Source organism: Mauremys reevesii, linkage group 1, assembly GCF_016161935.1.
Source record: "Mauremys reevesii isolate NIE-2019 linkage group 1, ASM1616193v1, whole genome shotgun sequence".
NCBI classification, from domain to species: domain Eukaryota; kingdom Metazoa; phylum Chordata; order Testudines; family Geoemydidae; genus Mauremys; species Mauremys reevesii.
Window position 1 is genome coordinate 328,191,405 of NC_052623.1, and position 19,697 is coordinate 328,211,101.

A 19,697-nucleotide genomic window follows, 5' to 3' on the forward strand; every position below is an offset into this window, starting at 1 on the left:
AAGTGTCTTATGTTCCAGACTGAATTTCTGGTCAAATCAAGAGAGAGCCCTTTGAATAGCCAATTGCCTGGTGATTAGGGTTCTCAGCTTGGATGGGGGAGGCTCAGGTGAGTGCTCTAACCACTGAGTTATTGGCTTGTCTTGGGGAGTAAGTTTTTTTTTTTCTCTCTCTCTCTCTCTCTCTCTCTCTCGATCTTCCCTAAACAATTTCAAAAGGCCCCAGTTTCAGTGCAATGCAAAATGAAAAGTTTCAAAATCTCATTTTTTCCCCCAGAATAAAATTGTCATTTTCTGGTCAGCCCTAGATAGAAGCTGCTGCTGCACAATACCTGCTTCTGTTTAAAATAGTGAGTTTTCTGTGTTTACAGTCATTTCCTTCTTTTAAGAATAAATCTTCTGTGAATTGCCTCAGGAGCATTAGTTCAAAATGGATGGGTTAATATCTCTGCTACCCATGGGTTTTAAAGATTACTGCTGTTCATGATTAGAGGTGCTTGACTCTTTTAGACACTTCAATGTACTACTTTGATAGCAGCCACTTTCAGCCCGTCTACTTTCATTCTTTAGCATGCCGTCCTTGACAAACAGTCTTGGGTTGGCTATTGCAATGTATTCACCTCTCTGATAGTCATGGGCCACACAAGCCCTTTTAGAAACAGGAGATTAACAATATCTACATTCACATAAGATAACAGCTGAAACCAAGTAAGGATTAGAAACAGACCTGTAGAAAAACATACTACATTGTGCAAAGCAACAGACTATGCCATTTACAAATCCAATCCACTTTTAGAATAACACTATTTAGAACAGTAAAGAGGGAGATTAGATGGAGATGGGTGAAAGTTTCACTAACCTTTAACCTCTTGAGACCAAAATTCAGTCCTACATTATGTCCCAACAATTATGAAATACTTTATTTTTCTACCCATTTGGGAACAGCTCTGCTCAGCAGTGATCAGGGACTAGAATGGCTGGGATACTGTAGGCCAGGTATGATGAATGTTGGCAGGGTCAGTGAGAATTTCTCTGCCATCACTGTATTGCTTGAGCCATTGCTTCACTTTGTTGACAATTACAATCACTCGCAATTATAATAAGAGGGAAAATTCACATTAGCAAGAACAAATCACAGCTAGATTGGGAACTGTAGGGCAATGTCAAGGTGAGAACATCAAAGTTCATTTAACAAAATGTTTATCTTTGTATTTGTTTTTTAAATAGCTGTGGATAGGATAGGAGAAATAACATTTTGTTCCCCTTAAAGACTGCATCTTCTGTGCTGCTTATGCCTGGTCTGCATAGGTTTTGAATAACTTTTGTCAGTTTTGGGGCGGGGGGTGTTGTATCCCCCTGAAAGAGAGATACCAGTACAAGCCCTACTTTGGATACACTTATACGGTATAAAACACCTCTAGACTGGTATAACTTATTCCCTTTTCCATGCAGGAATAGCTAGACCGGTATAAAGCATCTCTAGACTGGTATAACTATGCCCATGTTAAGGGGAGTTTTAATATAGCTAAAGTATTACATCATTTGTGTATACATAAGCCCTGCAGTGAGTCATGTTAATGTGTATATAAATTGCTTAGAGTTATTTCCCTATCCCTTAAACTGTAAACTCCTCAGTCCTTGAGTATTTGGAAAGTGTCTACCACGAAATAGGTGGTACTATAAATAAACATTAATTTTTAAACTTTTCCATTTGCAAGAACAACCAAGAAGTTGTAACTTGCAACATAAACCTGTAATTCAGAGATCAGATTCCAGATCTCAATGCCAATTTATGTTTATGGTTTCCGTCAGTTGTAGCTTTTAGTCCATGCAACAACCCCCCCAAAAAACACGTGTCTCAAAGAGTCTTTTGCAACTGTGCATCTTCCATTTGGTGGTGATGAGGTGTTAGCAAGAATTCTGGTAAATGATTGATTTAATTGTATCTAATTGTACATAACTTGCAGATCAAGTCCATATAATGAACACAAATTCAAAATGGTGCAGAATCACATGAACATCTAAACTTAGTGATGGGATAAAAGGGTTCATATGTTTCTAAACTCTTTTTTAGCTGTTTCTAAATATTTGCTTTCAAACCACCAAAAGCAATTAGTCATATTATGGAGTAGCAGATTGTGGGTAGTTTATTTTATTTCTTTAGCTTTGTTGGCAAAATTAATTCCTGGGCTGAGTCTTTGCATGGTAGGCTTTAGCACTTTTGTTTCAGATGTCTTTTTAAAATAGAGGGTTTAGAATAATAGAAATGACTGAAACCTAATTACATTAAAGCAGCACCAGAAATCACCAAATACTGTAATAGTAAGGCTTTTGTGTAAAGGAGTAAAGTATCCAGAATCTGATATATTTCAAAGGGTGATCTCCAACCTGAGTTGTCTTTGGCAAACCATCACATAGTAGTCACTGCTAATCTCAGTTGTACACTGTATTATAATTCTAACTTGAATCAAAATAAGACACTGGAAAAGATTTCTAGAGGGATATTTATAGAAGTGTAGTGGAAGGGCTTAGAATCAAAGAACCATAGAAGATTAGGTTTGGAAGAGACCTCTGGAGGTCTAGTCCAACCCCCTGCTCAAAGCAGGGCCAACACCAACTAAACCATCCCAGCCAGGATTTTGTTGGGCCTTAAAAACCTCCAAGGTAGGAGATTCCACCACCTCCCTAGGTGGCCATTCCAGTGCTTCACCACCCTCCTGGTGAAAGTATTTCCTGATATCCAACCTAGTACAATGTTTTTTAAAGGAAATATGGAAAACAGTAATCAGGACTATTTCTGTTGCTGGATTTTCTCACTATGATTAAATGAGTCACCATGCTTTCACAACTTAAACAAATCAAGCTGAACGTTACAGGCTGCGTTTCTGAGCAAGTTCATTACAGTAAACTTCTTGTCTCTTTTCTCTGTATTCATCTCATCCATGGCTTTAGAATCTCATTCACTTAGTGGGGTTTTATTAAGCTGTTGGGTGGACGTAGACAACAAACCTCTCCCCATTTCTGTTTGACCTCTGTGGGAAAATCTATAAAGAAGGGCAAGTGGGATTTTACCTTAAAATAGTAACAGTATGATAACAGCGAGCTGATACACTGTGACATTCAGCCATAGCAACTCATAATGTGTTGAGAAGCACAGATGTATAGTTTGCAATCCTGCAATACTTCCTTCAATAGATATTGTCTAATCCTGCTGGTCTAATGTGACTACTAACCTGGATGCAGGTTGGAGGATCAACCCTGGTTGTTTGTGTCAATTTGTCAATCACTAAGCAAAATAATTCTAAAACAGCATATGGCATGCAGAAGTCATGGTAATAGGCACCTTAAAAATAACACAGATGCTGAAGTGGGACTCAGGACAAGAGATCTAGCTAACTGTTGATTTTAAAGATCTAAAATGTCAGCTTTATTGTTGACTTCACTGTTTAGTTGCAGCTCAGGCATTTTAGAAACAACCTTGAGTACATGGCTAACCGCAGTTATAATATAAATAAATAAACAGTACTGAAAAAACAGTGCCATAGAAATATCTAGTACCATTTGTAGCCCAGTGGGCTAGCTTGCCTTTATTATATTTACTGCTTTGCATGATATTTATTTATTAATATATATGCAAGAAACCTACAGGACTGTATCTTGTAAGATATTAGCTCTAGCAAGTTAGCATGAGGCTTGAGACCTATAAACTTTGCACAGATAAATGGCCCAATGAAAAACCTCAAGTATTTGGGAAGCTGAAAATAGTTTAAGTGTTTTAATCACAGGTAAATAATTTAACTACAGAAGCATTCTGGCAATGAACTGAAATACATGAAACATTTAATGCTAGCCTCCTTACTCACGCCTCTCTAAATATGTTTGTTTTTATGGGATTAATTATATTATTTTTATAGGTTTATATTAAAGTATATTTTGGCTGTAACACAAGGGACCTGCAGGCCACATTCTGTGTGGTGAGCTAAGGCAAGGTTAGCATATATATGTTTGGGACCTTTTACCTAGATAGATAGTAATGAGCTAAAGGATAATGTCCAGGTATAGCTGTGACCTTTAACATAAAGGATGTGGTAAAGCAGGTTGGCATAGGTTTATACCCTTTTAAACTTAACAGGTATACCACAACTTGGAAAGAACCAAAATAACCAGTTAGGACAGAAATAACAAATGTAATACCTAACCACAAAAGGGCCATGGTAACAAATGAATATATATACACCTCTACCTTGATATAACGTGATCCAATATAACACATTTGGATATAACGTGGTAAAGCAGCGCTCCAGAGGGGCGGGGCTGTGTGCTCCAGCAAATCAAAGCAAGTTTGATATAACACGGTTTCACCTATAACGCAGTAAGATTTTTTTGCTCCTGAGGACAGCATTATATCGGGGTAGAGGTGTAATTTGAAACAGTTGATATACTAACCTATAGGAGAAAAGACACTCCAACATTAGTAAGTGAGGAAATACAAATAAGAAGGGAAAAATCCCCTACTAAATATGCATCAAACAAAGCAGTGTCAGTGTAACATTATAAGAAGTGGCATCTCAGCCTAGGGGCAGTAGAGGGAGAGATGTTGTCCTTGGGAGGTGCCGGAATGATAGCCACTGGTAACGATGGGGAAGGTGATGATGATAAGGAAGATGATGGTTAACATTTCAGGTTCTACAAGGGATGGTGTAAGTATATAGGTGTGCAAATGTACTGTGCTGAGGTGTTTATAACTGTACACACTGTATTAATAAACTATATTTGTAAATATAAAAATTCCTATAGTGTGAGTGTTGCAACTGTGCACACCAGGGTTCCCAATTATATAATTTGAATAATACTGGGCATGATCTTGGGGCAAAAACCTGGCAACCCTCAAAGTAATAACTGGGGATTCTTAAGTAATATAATTAATACATAATCTAAAGTGCAAAGTTATTTACTGGAATAAGCTGCACCAGTAATGTACTGTACACTAACACCAGAATGATGAAAGGAAAAGATGAAAGTAAACAATAAAAAATGTTCAACTTGTATTGCCCAACAGAAAATGCTTAGAAAACATTGCAGACAATGTGTGAGAAAAGAATGAAGATACCTAGGGGATAAAGAGCAGATGGGAAATCTGGTTGGCACAATGCACAAAACCGAAGGTTTAAGAACAGAAATAATCTTGAAGATCATTAGATAAAGTAACTGCAGAGCAAGGAAGGGAAAAAAGAAGCCTGAAAACAGATTTCAGAATGGTCACAAGGGACAGCTTGGAAATATAAAGCAGAGTAGTGAGCCAGAAATGGATAATACAGAGTTAAAGTTGAGGGAATAATAGAGGAGGCTGGCAATGAAACAAGACACAAGAGTAGAACCATAGAATAAAAAAAGAAGCTGACAATTGACTGACCAGGACAGACAACTGATAGATACTGTAACGCAAGTGAAGAATGGCACAGAAAGCCACTGATGCAGGGCATGAGGCTGAATTCAATGAAGCAGGACTTGAGAGGGCTGGAGTACAACAGAAAGGAGATAACAGGATCAGGGAAGATGGCTTAAAAATAATAGGAAGATTAATGGAATTATAGGCAAGGGTTTGATGCTGTCTAGAACTGTTGCTACATAGCAGTTTACTGCCAAATCTAAAAGAAAGTCTGCATAAAAAGGAGGTAGGAGTTAGTGTATGTATATTACAAATAAACATTAGGCTGCAAAAGATGAATCTCAGACAGTGAATGTACAAATTTGTAAAATAAACTACTTCTCAGGGTTTGTTTAACTGCCACGTCCGCAGGTTCGGTCGATCGCGGCTCCCACTGGCCACGGTTCACCGCTCCAGGCCAATGGGGGCTGCGGGAAGCGATGCGGGGCTAGGGATGTGCTGGTCGCCACTTCCTGCCGCCCCCATTGGCCTGGAGCGGCGAACCGCAGCCAGTGGGAGCCGCGATCGACCGAACCCATGAACGTGGCAGGTAAACAAACTGGCCTGGCCTGCCAGGGTGCTTACCCTGGCGAGCCATGTGCCAAAGGTTGCTGATCCCTGTACTATCTTGAAGCAAGCTGAGGCGCTTACACAAAAGCTGTACTAGACCTCCTTCAAGAAGGGAGGGGGGGGGAATCTGTTCTAAATGAGAAAGCAGGTGATTAAAAGTTATAATTACAATCTAGTTTAACTTTAATATAGGGAATCTTTCCCTGTTTGCACAAAAGAGTTCTCTGTGAAAAGTTGGTATCTGATCAGATATACTTCCTGGTTTCAAAGATTATATACATTGTCTGCAAACTTAGTGCTGACTTTAATAATAAAATAAAATGAAAAAAAATCAGCCCTAAATATTTGCTTGCTTACTCTCTATATGCCCAGAGTAACAATTTTGTTATCTGGTATATTTTCACCATGGCATACAGCAACTGGGTGATAGCCTAGTTTTGCTACAGAAAACTAACTTGACTTCATTGGCAGTTTTGCCTGAGTAATGACTGAAGAATCAGACCCACTAACTATGAATGAGCAACATGAAAAATACATTCCCCAGAAATGAAAACATAAGGTATGGCTGTTAAACTTGTACTAGATATTGATGCGTAATTTATTGCACATTGATCATAGAGTAAAAAAGGAATGGCTAACAAAACATTTCCATGTATTGTTTTGACATGGGCTCCTATAAAAGGGATTACATAAAAAGTGAGTAGTAATTAGACTAAATACTAGAAGCTATTATGGAAAGGAATTGGACTAAAACTGTTGATGGACTGAGCCATTTTCTGATAATTTAATAACGTGGCCTGCTCATAAATCCATGAGTAATGAGGACACATTTCAGTTCACGCTGCATCAAGCTGCATTTTCATTTCTGTTAAGAAAATCACTATAAGAAGTGATAGCAGCTTTTCCAGATGAAAATAGGTGTGTATATATCTCTGAAAGTCCTGCCTCAGACAGGTCCTGATTACTTAGTCACATTGGACTAAGGAGTAATAATAGAATGGCATGATATAATTAAAAAGAAATACTCATTTTCAACTTTTCTTTAATTGGAATGTACATAGTATCAATCCTCTTTACGTAACAAATATAATTAGTATCTACAGTATTTTGGCATTCTAGTTTCAGAACATGAAACTTTACTCATGTTTAAAAAGAAACACTTTCCTTGAATGGCATCTGATTGTTCATTTATTTGACACCCAGAGAAGTAATGTTGACCATAATGAGCTCATTTACTATAAGTGAATATCCTGCTACAAGATATAGTGAATAGAAATTACATAATATTTAATATGAAACAGTACTCCATTAAAATAACAGGAAGCGTCCTCTGTTTTTGGCAAATAAAGATCTATCTGGCAGAACCCACAGGACACAAAGAACAACCCTGGTAAAAGGAAAGCAGAAAAATCTAGGAAAAACTTTCAGGAATTGGGGGTGGGAATATCAACCTCCTGTCCCCTACATTATATCACCCTTAATTTGCATGTATTGAGAGGGAAGGAAAAAGCCTATGGGTGAAGATGAAAACAAGATGCTATGTAGAATAAACTTTTAAAAGACCATCTTCTGATCTTACACCCAGAGTTAATTTAATATGAATTTCTACATAATGGGATTTATCAAAAATTTTGTAGTTAAAAACACAAACATCAGAATTTTCTAAATGGGTCAAGAGTCCTACCTGCATGTATGTATTGAAAAAATGTGTAGAACTGAAAAACAAGACTTTGAAAGTTAGATAAAAGAAAGACATGTTCCAGTGGTCCATGGATAGCACTTGGAGCTGGCACCCCCTGAGTTCTAAGCCTGTATGTAATGATGAATTGTGACCTTGGGCAGATCATGTAACCTCTCAGCTTTAATTGTGTCATATGATCTCATACCTTCCGGGTCTGATGTGAGGATTAATTGAAAAATTGAGACCCTGTTCTACTTTGCACATATGGAGAGCCAAGCACTTAACTGTACCTCTGCAGCATACCCGTGGCCGCCGCCTATGGAAGCTCTTTATGGGGCTCTGCAGAGTTCCATCTCTGAGTTGTTGGGGCAAGGAATGAAGGTGACTTCTAGATGGGCTCCTTTGGATTCTTTCCCCATCCACTTCCACAAACAAACCCTCAGAGGAGAGCAGTGCAAGTTACTATATAAACAAACCTGTCTACAATGTAAGGAATTGCAAAGGAGAAGCTTGTGCAGGAAATAAAGTATGAAGGGAAGAGGAAATAAAGCAGACAAACACAGCAAGAAATGTATGTGTTGTGATGGGTAAAGTAAAACACAAAGCAACAAGTAAATTCCAAAACAGCACTAGAAACTTTTGAAAAAATAAATAAAAATGAAATGAGCATTAAGATATGATATTGATGTTTGTGTAACCTATGATAAGAAATTGAAATTTTAAAACTAGTATCTTTTGCTCTTAAAAGTCTAGAATTAGCTAACTGAGTCACTGTGAGAGGCTGGCTGTTACCTGCCAAACCTGTGCTTGGAAGAGCCTTTAAGTATGTAAGTGAGTTCTGACAAGAAAATAACACGCTATGTTACAGATGTCAACACATATAGCAACTCAGCGTGGTGTATTTATAGCTGACCTTTTTAAAGGCAACATATGTGGGCCAAACTAATCACTGATGTAAAACCTCATACTACATGATTGATGGCAATGAGGTTGCATGAAGGGTAAGTCCGGGCCTCATTTGGCCAATTGTTTCAACTTCAGTTTAGTTTTCAGTCATTTTAACTCTTCAGTGAACAATTATCACCCTACACATTTGACTATTCTTTCTCAACTGTAAATATTTTTAAAATAGGTTCTTGGAAATTTGCTTCTAGCATTGTTGCTGCTAAGAATGTGAAAGGGCACAAGTGCTGTCCTCTCTCTCCCTATTCTGTACCCACACATCCTTGTGCTTGTGATATACAAGGACTAGGGATTTTATACAGGGACAGAGGTGGTAAAATCTCATGAGGGCATGGGTAGAGGCTAGTATGGGTAGTGGGAAGGCCTATGTTGTTTGATGGCTGTCCTCAACCAGTGCTCTGGCAGAACATGATGAAATCTTGGTCTTATTGAAGTCAATGGGAATTTTACTACTGACATTCAAGGGAATTCAATTCAGAATTCACCCTCTGTGCCTGCTGTAGACACAATACTTCCAGGAAGTGAGTGGGTGGGTGGGTGTGTTTTTTGCATTTCTACCCTAATCTGGGCACTGGCTCAATCCTGTAATTTTAACCAATCAGCATTTTTGTTAAGTAATGTATGGTAATTAGAAAGTAAGTAGGGCACCAGAGAAGGACTCAGTCTCCTGAGTTCTGTTTCCAGCTTTGCTATAGACTCTCTTGTGGTCTTGAGTCACTCTTACTGTCAATGTCACCATCTGTAAAATGGGGCTAACAATACTAAGCTTCCTTCTAAAGCACTTTGTGAAGTGCTATGAAAGTAGAAAGTATTATTTTATTAATACTGATTTTTAAAAGCGTTTACATTTTTAGATACCCATGTGATTGATAGCTTACCAGGAGAGAAGCAAAAGATGGACCCTAGACTTCAGAAAAGCAGACTTTCACTCCCTCAGGGAACTGATGGGCAGGATCCACTGGGAAAATAACGCGAGGAAAGGAGTCCAGGAGAGCTGGCTGTATTTTAAAGGATCCTTATTGAGGTTGCAGGAACAAACCATCCCGATATGTAGAAAGAATAGTAAATATGACAGGCAACCTTCTTGGCTTAACAGTGAAATCCTTGTAAGATTCTTGCTTATCTTAAACACACAAAAAAGAAGTGGAAGCTTGGACAAATGACCAGGGAGGAATATAAAAAATATTGCTCAGGCATGCAGGAGTGAAATCAGGAAGGCCAAATCACACTTGGAGTTGCAGCTAGCAAGAGATGTTAAAAGTAACAAGAAGGGTTTCTACAGGCATGTTAGCAACAAGAAGAAAGTCAAGGAAAGTGCGGGCCCCTTACTGAATGAGAGAGGCAACCTAGTGACAGAGAATGTGGAAAAAACTAATGTACTCAATGCTTTTTTTGCCTCTGTCTTCATGAACAAGGTCAGCTCCCAGACTGCTGCACCGGGCAGCACAGCATGGGGAGGAAGTGACCAGCCCTCCGTGGAGAAAGAAGTCGTTCAGGACTATTTAGAAAAGCTGGATGAGCTGTATCCAAGGGTGCCAAAAGAGTTAGCGGATGTGATTGCAGAGCCATTGGCCATTATCTTTGAAAACTCATGGCGACTGGGGGAGGTCCTGGATGAATGGAAAGGCTAATTTAGTGCCCATCTTTACAAAAGGGAAGAAGGAGAATCCAGGGAACTACAGGCCAGTAAGACTCACCTCAGTCCCTGGAAAAATCATGGAGCAGGTCCTCAAGGAATCAATTCTGAAGCACTTAGAGGAGAGGAAAGTGATCAGGAACAGTCAGCATGGATTTATCAAGGGCAAGTCAGACCTGACTAACCTAATTGACTTCTATGGTGAGATAACTGGCTCTGTGGATGACAGGAAAGCAGTGGACATGTTATTCCTTGACTTTAGCAAGCTTTTGATATGGTTTCCCACAGTATTCTTGCCAGCAAGTTAAAGAAGTATGGGCTGGATGAATAGACTAAGGTGGATGGAAAGCTGGCTAGATCGTCGGGCTCAATGGGTAGTGATCAATGGCTCCATGTCTAGTTGGCAGCTGGTACCAAGTGGAGTGCCCCAAAGTTCGGTCCTGGGGGTGGTTTTGTTAAATATCATCTTTAATGATTTGGAGGATGGTGTGGATTGCACCCTCAGCAAGTTTGCAGATGACACTAAACTGGGAGGAGTGGTAGCTACACTGGAAGGTAGGGATAGGATACAGAGGGACCTAGACAAATTAGGGTATTGAGCCAAAAGAAATCTGATGAGGTTCAACAAGGACAAGTGCAGAGACCTGCATTTAGGATGGAAGAATCCCATGCACTGCTACAGACGAGGGACCGAGTGGCTAGGCAGCAGTTCTACAGAAAAGGACCTAGGGATTACAGTGGACGAGAAGCTGGATATGAGTTGACAGTGTGCCCTTGTTGCCAAGAAGGCTAACAGCATTTTGGGCTGTATAAGTAGGGGCACTGCAAGCAGATCAAGGGATGTGATCATTCCCCTCTATTTGGCATTGGTGAGGCCTCATCTGGAGTACTGTGTCCAGTTTTGGCCCCACACTACAAGGAGGATGTGGAAAAATTGGAAAGAGTCCAGTGGAGGGCAACAAAAATGATTAGGGGGCTGGGGCATGACTTATGAAGAGAGGCTGAGGGAACTGGGTTTATTTAGTCTGCAGAAGAGAAAAGTGAGGGGGGATTTGATAGCAGCCTTCAACTACCTGAAGGGGGGTTCCAAAGAGGATGGAGCTAGGCCAGTCTCAGTGGTGGCAGATGACAGAACAAGGAGCAATGGTCTCAAGTTGCAGTGGGGGAGGTCTAGGTTGGATATTAGGAAAAATTATTTCACTAGGAAGGTAGTGAAACACTGGAATGGGTTACCTAGGGAGGTAGTGAAATCTCCATCCTTAAAGGTTTTTGTGGATGGCTTGACAAAGCCCTGGCTGGGATGATTTAGTTGGGGATTGGTCCTGCTTTGAGCAGGGGGTTGGACTATATGACCTCCTGAGGTCCCTTCCAACCCTGATATTCTATGATTCATTAACATGCCTGCCCTAATGATAGAGCAACCTAACCGAACATATTTTGGTTTATACTTCTAAAACAAAATGGTTAGCTAATATGACTGAAGCAGCCACCAAGCCTCTTTCCAGTTCCCAGAGAGAATCCTACCTGGCTAGGGGTTTCCTTCCTCTCTTGGAATTTTCCTTCTTCCATCCTATTGGCTTTATTACCTCACTGCTTAAAGCTTGGTCTCTAGCCACAATCTTACTTTATTCTGAAACTTTGCTGCTACTCTGTAGTGAAGATGAAAGATTTGATAAATCCTCAAGTACTAATATAAAGTCAACAGGAGCTGGTGAAAAATTTCCTTTAACCCTCTGAGTGTTTCTCTTATTCATGAGTTTCCTGGCTCCTTTATCTTGGCTTTGTTGTCACTCCTATTGGAAGGAAGTCTCTAGAGAAGTCTGAGTTGGGGACATCTATCTTCCACTGGACCCAGTCAATTTAACTGACATCTAGATTAAAAGCATATTTTTAATATTTGCTGAAGGAATAATAAAACAACCCCTAAATTCATTTTCAAAAGCAGTGATGATTATTATAACCATGCTATCAAGGTACTATTCAAAATATTTAAAAATCATGATCACTGGTAAAATAGAGGTGGGGGAAAGATCCTATAAGATTAATCTTTCCTAAAGAGATAAGAGAGCCTGTGAAGGAAGCCCTAGTCCATCATCAGAGGGTAATCGCTCCACATGTTCATCTGTAAATCTATTCTGGTACAATAATGGCATCAACTATGTCCATCAGAAAGTCTATGCTGACTGAAAATCTGTCGGTGGTTGGTTTACATAATGTAATTTTAGTCAGTGATGCCCACTCCTGATTTTTGCCAGTTCAACTCAGGGTAATAACTGCAATGACTCATGAAGTTTTTCACTTGTCAGTCTTAAATATTTATGCCTGTGAGCTTCAGCTAGAAATGCAGCTTAAAAATTGTGGGTTTTTTTGATTCTCAGCAGGTTCAGACAGTGTTTTTTTGGAGCCTGTTTGTTTTGTTCCCTGTTCTGTGGCACTCTCTCAGTATCTGACTTGTCCACAGCAATAGTCTATGAAAAGCATGTACAGAGATGATCTTGGCTACTCTTAAAATGACTTCAACTTATGGAAGTATGAACAACACCCAGAAGGAAATAAATATCATACAATAGTATGGTTTTTCACTCATACACAATAGAATTCAAGAAACCCAGAAATCCAATCCGAATTTTATCTGTGCCTCTTGTGAAAGTTCTTCTGTAGTATTAATATCAGATGAGTATTAGAGATTGAGAAGTGTTCTTACTTCACTTTTATTCATAATTAGAGATGGAATAGATAGGAACTCATATGTACTTTCCTCAATGGCCCAGATTGTTCCCTATACCTTAATCTAAGTGTATATGATGCAAGCGATGAAGATTCTGTCACATTCCTTGGAAACAACAGCTAGTTCGAAAAATGAACCTTGTTTTCATGAAAACTTGAAATTTCAAAGTTATTTTTATTTTGAAGTGTTCAAAATAGACTTTTTTTTTAAAATTGAAAAATTATTTAAATAGCTATAGAAAGTTGTGGGGAGTCAATAAACATGTCTATAATCATTTTTGGCAATTTTCATGTTCCAGATAAAAATATCAAATTTTTAAAAGGTTGCATTTCTTTAGGAAGTATGATTTTTTTCAGCTTTGTTGGAATTTCTTTTCTATATAAGACTTTATTTTGCTGACAATTCTTATTTCAAAACTTTCAACCAGCTCTAAATGGAAATCTGTTCTATAATTTAAACTCACTTTTTTTGACTTTCAGAAATAGTATTCTCTTTCTTCCCCTTTTTAAAGATGGGCACAGATTTTTGCCCCACATCCCTAAACAGCACCCTCAAGGATTGAACTCACAACCCTGGGTTTAGGAGGCTAATACTCAAATCACTGAGCTATCCTTTCTTCTGCTGCTCATGTCCTTTCCATGCAAGAATGTATACATGTATGTTCAGTTCCTTCACTAATTCTTCAGGGCAGGTCTACACTATGGGGGAAAATCGATATTAGATACGCAACTTCAGCTACGTTATTCACGTAGCTGAAGTCGAAGTATCTGATATCGAATTACTTACCGTCCTCACGGCGCGGGATCGTCGTCCGCAGCTCCCCATGTCGACTCGGCTAACGCCGTTCGCGTTGGTGGAGTTACAGAGTCGACATGAGCACGTTCGGGGATCGATATATCTCATCTAGATGAGACGCGATATATTGATCCCCGAGAAATCGATTGCTACCCGCCGATATAGCGGGTAGTGAAGACATACCCTTAGTTACGGTATGTAAATACTTTGTTTGGAAGCCTCTTACAGAAGAACCACAATCATATTGTGGAAATGGAAATGCTGCAGGAGATATGTGAGGTCCTTGTACTAGATCTATACAGGGTATTAGGCTGAGGGGCTTAGGCCTGGGCTTTAGGCACTTAAGTCTCAGGTTTAGGTGCCTAAATCCTAGTTTTGGCTCCACTGCGATCCACAATTCCTGCTGAATCCTGTTGGTGCCAAAACTCACTTGCAACTTGGTTTTTCAGGGTAAAAGTTCCCTCAGCATTCATGTTTCTCCCTCAAGGCATATGCACTGCTGCCTCCCTCTAGGCATCTGGGCTTCTATCTCCCACCTAAACCCCAGAGATTAGGCAAATGTCCTCCTAAAAATGTATGTACCAAGTGAGTTTAAGTGCCTACAGGGATCAGTGAGTTTTGTAGATAACAGTGGACCCAAAACTAGGATTTAGGTGCCTCAGTCTCAAGTTTATGCATCTAAGTACCTTTGTGAATCTGGGCCACAGAATCTCAGGGAAAACAAGCCAGATATTTACAGGATTGATATTTAAATTCCTTTCACTTGCAAGTACTCTAAGGAAAAACCTGCAATCGGAGGAAAATGGTGTTGTCCACAGCACTGCTATCCTTCCTCTGCCTGAACCTGTGAGGGCTCACACCGGGCAGGCAGCCTCATCCTGGAGGCTTCCACCCAGGCTCTGGTCTTCACTTGCTGGGAATGTGTCCTGCATGTCCCTGCTGAAGAAAACTAGGCAAGGGGAACCACTTAGTATGAGAAGTGTCAGTTGGTGGAGTCCATCAAAGCAGGTAATAGCTGTAAGAGGAGGTGGCTTGTCCTTGTAGCTTCAGGGAACACAATTTCTTCCATAAGATTAATGTGGAAACATTTGGGATAGAGGATGCTAGCCTCTAGACTAGGATAGCACCCAAGGAGAAAGGACAACTGGCTGCTCAATAGGGAGGAGACTGGCTGCTGGCTACCTCAGGCAGTTGATAGTGCTCCATTTAGGGTGACCAGACTGCAAGTGTGAAAAATCAGGGTGGGGGGTAATAGGAGCCCATATTAAAAAAAAAAAAGTCCCAATATTGGGACTGTCCCCATAAAATCGGGACATCTGGTCACCCTAGCTCCATCCATTGTGGTCCAGACCAGTATGCTGTATTAACAGGAGGTAAACAGTAGACCCCAATGTCTGAGGAGAAAAAACTACCTACCTCCTAGGTTCGGAGGCTCATGGCCACTGCACCTCAGAGGAGGAGGTGGTGGCGGCGTAGGGTGCTGGTGGTAGAGGACTCCCTTCTGAGGAGGATAAAGGCATCCATCTGTTGACTTAACATGGTATCCAAACCAACCTCAGAGTAGTTATTCATCATTTTCTGACAAACTGATATGGTATATCTAGAGGGGTCCCTCAGATCAGTCCTGGTTTGGTACCATTCAAATCATTAACAAAGATGTTGGATAATGGAGTCGAGAATATGCTTATAAAAATTGCATACAAGCAGAGATGGGCTGAAAACACTTTGGAAGACAGGATTAGAATTCAAAACAATCTTAACAAATTGAAGAATTGGTCTGAATTCAACAAGATGGAATTCAATAAAGACAAGTGCAAAGTCCTACACTTAGGGAGGAAAAATCAAATGCATGCATATGAAACAGGGAGTAACTGGCTAGGAGGTAGTACTACTGAAAAGGATCTTGCGGTTGTAGGAGATCACAAATTGAATGAGTCAGCAATGAGGCAGTTGCAAAAAAGTTAGTATCATTTTAGAGCTTATTAACACAAGTGTTGCATGTAAGATATGAGAGGTAATTGTCCACCCTATGTGGCACTGGAGAGCCTCAGCTGAAGTAGTGTCCAGTTCAAGGTGCCACACTTTAGGAAAGATGTGGCTTAATTGGAGAGAATCCAAAGGAGAACAACAAAAATGACACAAGGTTTAGAAAACCTGACCTATGCAGAAGGATTAAAAAAAAATACAGGAAAGGTATTTCTGAGAGAGGGTGGAGGGAGCACCTGATAAGTCTTCTAATATGTTATATTAAAAAGAGGATGCTGATAAATTGTTCTCCATGTCCACTGAAGATAGGACAAGAAGTAATGGGATTAACCTGCAGCAAGGGATATTGAGGTTAAATATTAAGAAAAAGCTTTCTAACTATAAGGGTAGTTAAATTCTGGAATAGACTTAATCATAGAATATCAGGGTTGGAAGGGACCTCAGGAGGTCATCTAGTCCAACCCCCAGCTCAAAGCAGGCCATTTCCCAGCTAAATCAGACTTCCAAGGGAGGTTGTGGATTCCCCATCAACAGGGTTGGCCAAAGATCTATCAGAGATGATCTTTGTTTACTTGGTCCTGCCTCAGCACAGGAGACTGGATTTGATGACCTTTTGTGATCCCTCCAACCCTACATTTGTATGATTCTGTAACTGAGTGGTTTTAAAAGCACTTCATAATCTACCAACCACTCAGTAAAGGAATTGTAGTATGAAGTGGTGTTTATGCTATAGCTCCTCTAAAATAGATGAAATTTTGAAAAATTATGGAGGAAAGGGTTACTAATTTGGAGGTCACTATGCTAATGTGATGATGCAACATTCTCCTTGTCTTCCCACTTTAAACAAAAAAGACTTCTCATAGGCACAACGAACGATAAATGTGGGACCACTTGGCAAACTAAGCTTTACTTCATTGAAATATTCAAACTTGATTCCTGATAAATATGCTAAGTCTGGTTCAGTTTGATTTTGATTTGAATAAATAAGAGAGAAGGCAGTGTGGATGAAATCCTAGCTCTTTAAGTCAGTGGCATAGCTGTCATTGACTTCAATGGGGCCAGGAATTCATCCTGCATGTGGGTGAGGAGGAAAGAAGGGAGGGGATATCAGCTGTGTTTTCAAAAGCTATCCAGGAGGGAAATACCTTCCATTTGGTTCAATCTGGTCCATTCCAAGGGCCACTCTTGCTTTTCAGAAGTACATTCAAGCCCCAGGGATGAATCATCTGCTTTAGGCATAATTTAGCAGTTTCAGCAACACAAGACTTCCCCCACCCTATAAGAAATTACCAGTATCCTTATTTGAATTTCTTGAATTTGATAGGATTATGGGTATTCTGCATTGGTATGGAATATATATTTGCTATCCGATTTTTGCAGAACCCTTGTTTTGTTTCTACAAATTAAAATAGAGAGAGTTTTAATTTAAAAGAAGAAAGGTGAGTCATAAGTGTATCAGCCACAGGAAAATAAACTTCTACCTTTTGAAGGAAGAACATGTATTAGTCTACACTGAACTGTTATCTTGAAAAACCTCTGGTACAATATGTCATTGCATAGGGGGGGAGAGAGAGAGAATGTATTTAGTTCACTTTACTTAGCAGTTCAATAACTTTTCTATTGTAGTCAAGGCCCAGGAACTCACTCATTCAGCCATTTGTCAGCTGTGCACATGTAATTTGGAATTGCTTGGCTCTGTGATATAATAAATGAGAGGTGATCAGCAATACTCATGTGCATGTGTGCAACTAATCACTTATATTTTGATCTTTTGCTGTGTACTAAGATTGTGACCTAACAGTGAGGAATGCCTGACCTGAAGGTGAAATTACTTGGAGTTCTGGTAAACAAAACCACTCCCACACAGCATTCCCACTACAGAGCAGTCACATTTTGAAGAGATATGGAGCGTACATGTACTCTGCAGAAATGTGCCAAAGATTTATGAACTAGGAGTTAAATAAATTTCTCTTGTGTTTTAGTATCTAGCTTTCAAATGTTAAGTGAAACCCCTGTCTCTCCTTAGGGGTTAGGAAAAGTTAAGATTACTGCAGATATTTCTATTAAATGGACAGTTTAGGCTTAGCTGGTGTGAGTATCAGTGCAGAGAGAGAGGTTATTGAACAATCTCGTCTCAGTGAAATACTGCTGATCATTCCTTTATAAAAAAAAAAAAAAAACTTGTGAAGGGAATAAAAAGTACAGTTGGTCAATCAAAGCCCCAGAAGAAAAGGTGCATTGAAGGCAACTTGCAGCCTGATAAATGACAAAGCATGAGTTTATAGACTATACTGAGGAGCTTTTATAGTGGCTCTAATTACAGAACCTGGGAGCGATTAGGCTTTTCAAAAGTGAAACTCAAAATGTTGAACAACTAACACAGTTCAAAATCATATTAATATCTTGGAACCTCAAGAAAGCAAAAATCAAAGTTATTTATGCAACCTAATATCTAGCAAAATGTTATATTTTAGATAAGTAAAAGGTGATCTGCTGTAGAACCAGCTCTTCACCTCACAAAGGAACAATTTAAGTCAAATTCCCACAGCTAGACTGGATGAAAGGAACATTAAAGTAAAGAACTGTGTGGATAACAACATTATAATTAATGTATTGAATCCAAACGCATGCATCCCTGACACTCATACATTTAAATTTGGGACTCCTGTACAACAGTACCTGATTAAAAGCAGCTTTGTTTTTGGTGTCATGCTACCAGGTATTTACATTGCCTACCATGAAAATTGTAATACTTTCTTGCCCGTTCCTAGTGATTATATCTTCAAATCCCCATGCTTTTGAGACAGATCCACGGCTTCTGTAAATTAGTGTTGCTCTGTCAATTCCAAAGTGCCTTTTAATTTTAGAGGAGTGTTGGATTTAAAACCTCAGCTTTGATTCTAGGTGAAGTTTGACACTGAAAGGCCAATTTTCAACTCTAATGAAAACTTGAAAGCTTTAGTATAGACAAACTTGTGAAAACAACTATCTAATGAGATCTCCATAAATCAAAATAGTAGAAATCTTGTCTCATGAGATCTTACTTGTGACATTTTGGGCTGAAATCTAACTGGTGTCACAGGATAGGTAGCCCTTTAAGGGCATTTGAGCCTAAATTCAGGGGTGACTGATGTGTCAGGGATCAGGAGATTCTAAAAGCCAACAAGGAGAGGTGCCAGAATGGGAAGGTGCTACAGGTAGCAGGTTGCCTCCTATGGGAGGCCCTGGAGGAGGGTAACTTTCAGGGAAGGACTTCTACAGTGGAAACCTGGAGGGAATGGATTGCCCCTACAGAAGACCCTGGGTGAGGGCTGATTGACATTCTATACTAGTTCTGTGTGGAAGAAATAAAGCTGAAGCCCTGAGGAAAAAGGCTTGAGACAGACTTTGGGCATGGTGTCATTCCTTACTGGTCTGGATAGATAGTCTACAAAGATCTATAGACCTGATCTAGATGAACCATAGCCTTGATTGACTCAACCCCAAACCTGAACCCTGGCTTGAACTTGATCCAAGTCTAAACATGACTCTGGTGGCCCACCTTAAATAACAATTTTGTTTTAAAATTTAGGAAGTGCATTATTACTCCTATTGTTTATAGTACCAAAAACATGCTAGATGTATTAGTGTATGATGACATGGTCTCTGTCCTGAATGGCAAACCATCTAAATATTCTAAACATATCTATTACAGTTGAGTGAATAATTCACAGTGAATAGTTATTTTTAAAAAAGTTTGATATTCTCTCTGTTCACAAATTGAGCATGAACACCAGATTTTTCTGGGGAACTATTTTTATGAATTTCACTTGGTCTATAAATTGTTTACAAAGATCTCATTCAAAATTTTAAAATTGAGTTGAGCTGCTATATCAGAATGCTAGAAATATTAACATACAAACTGAACACCATG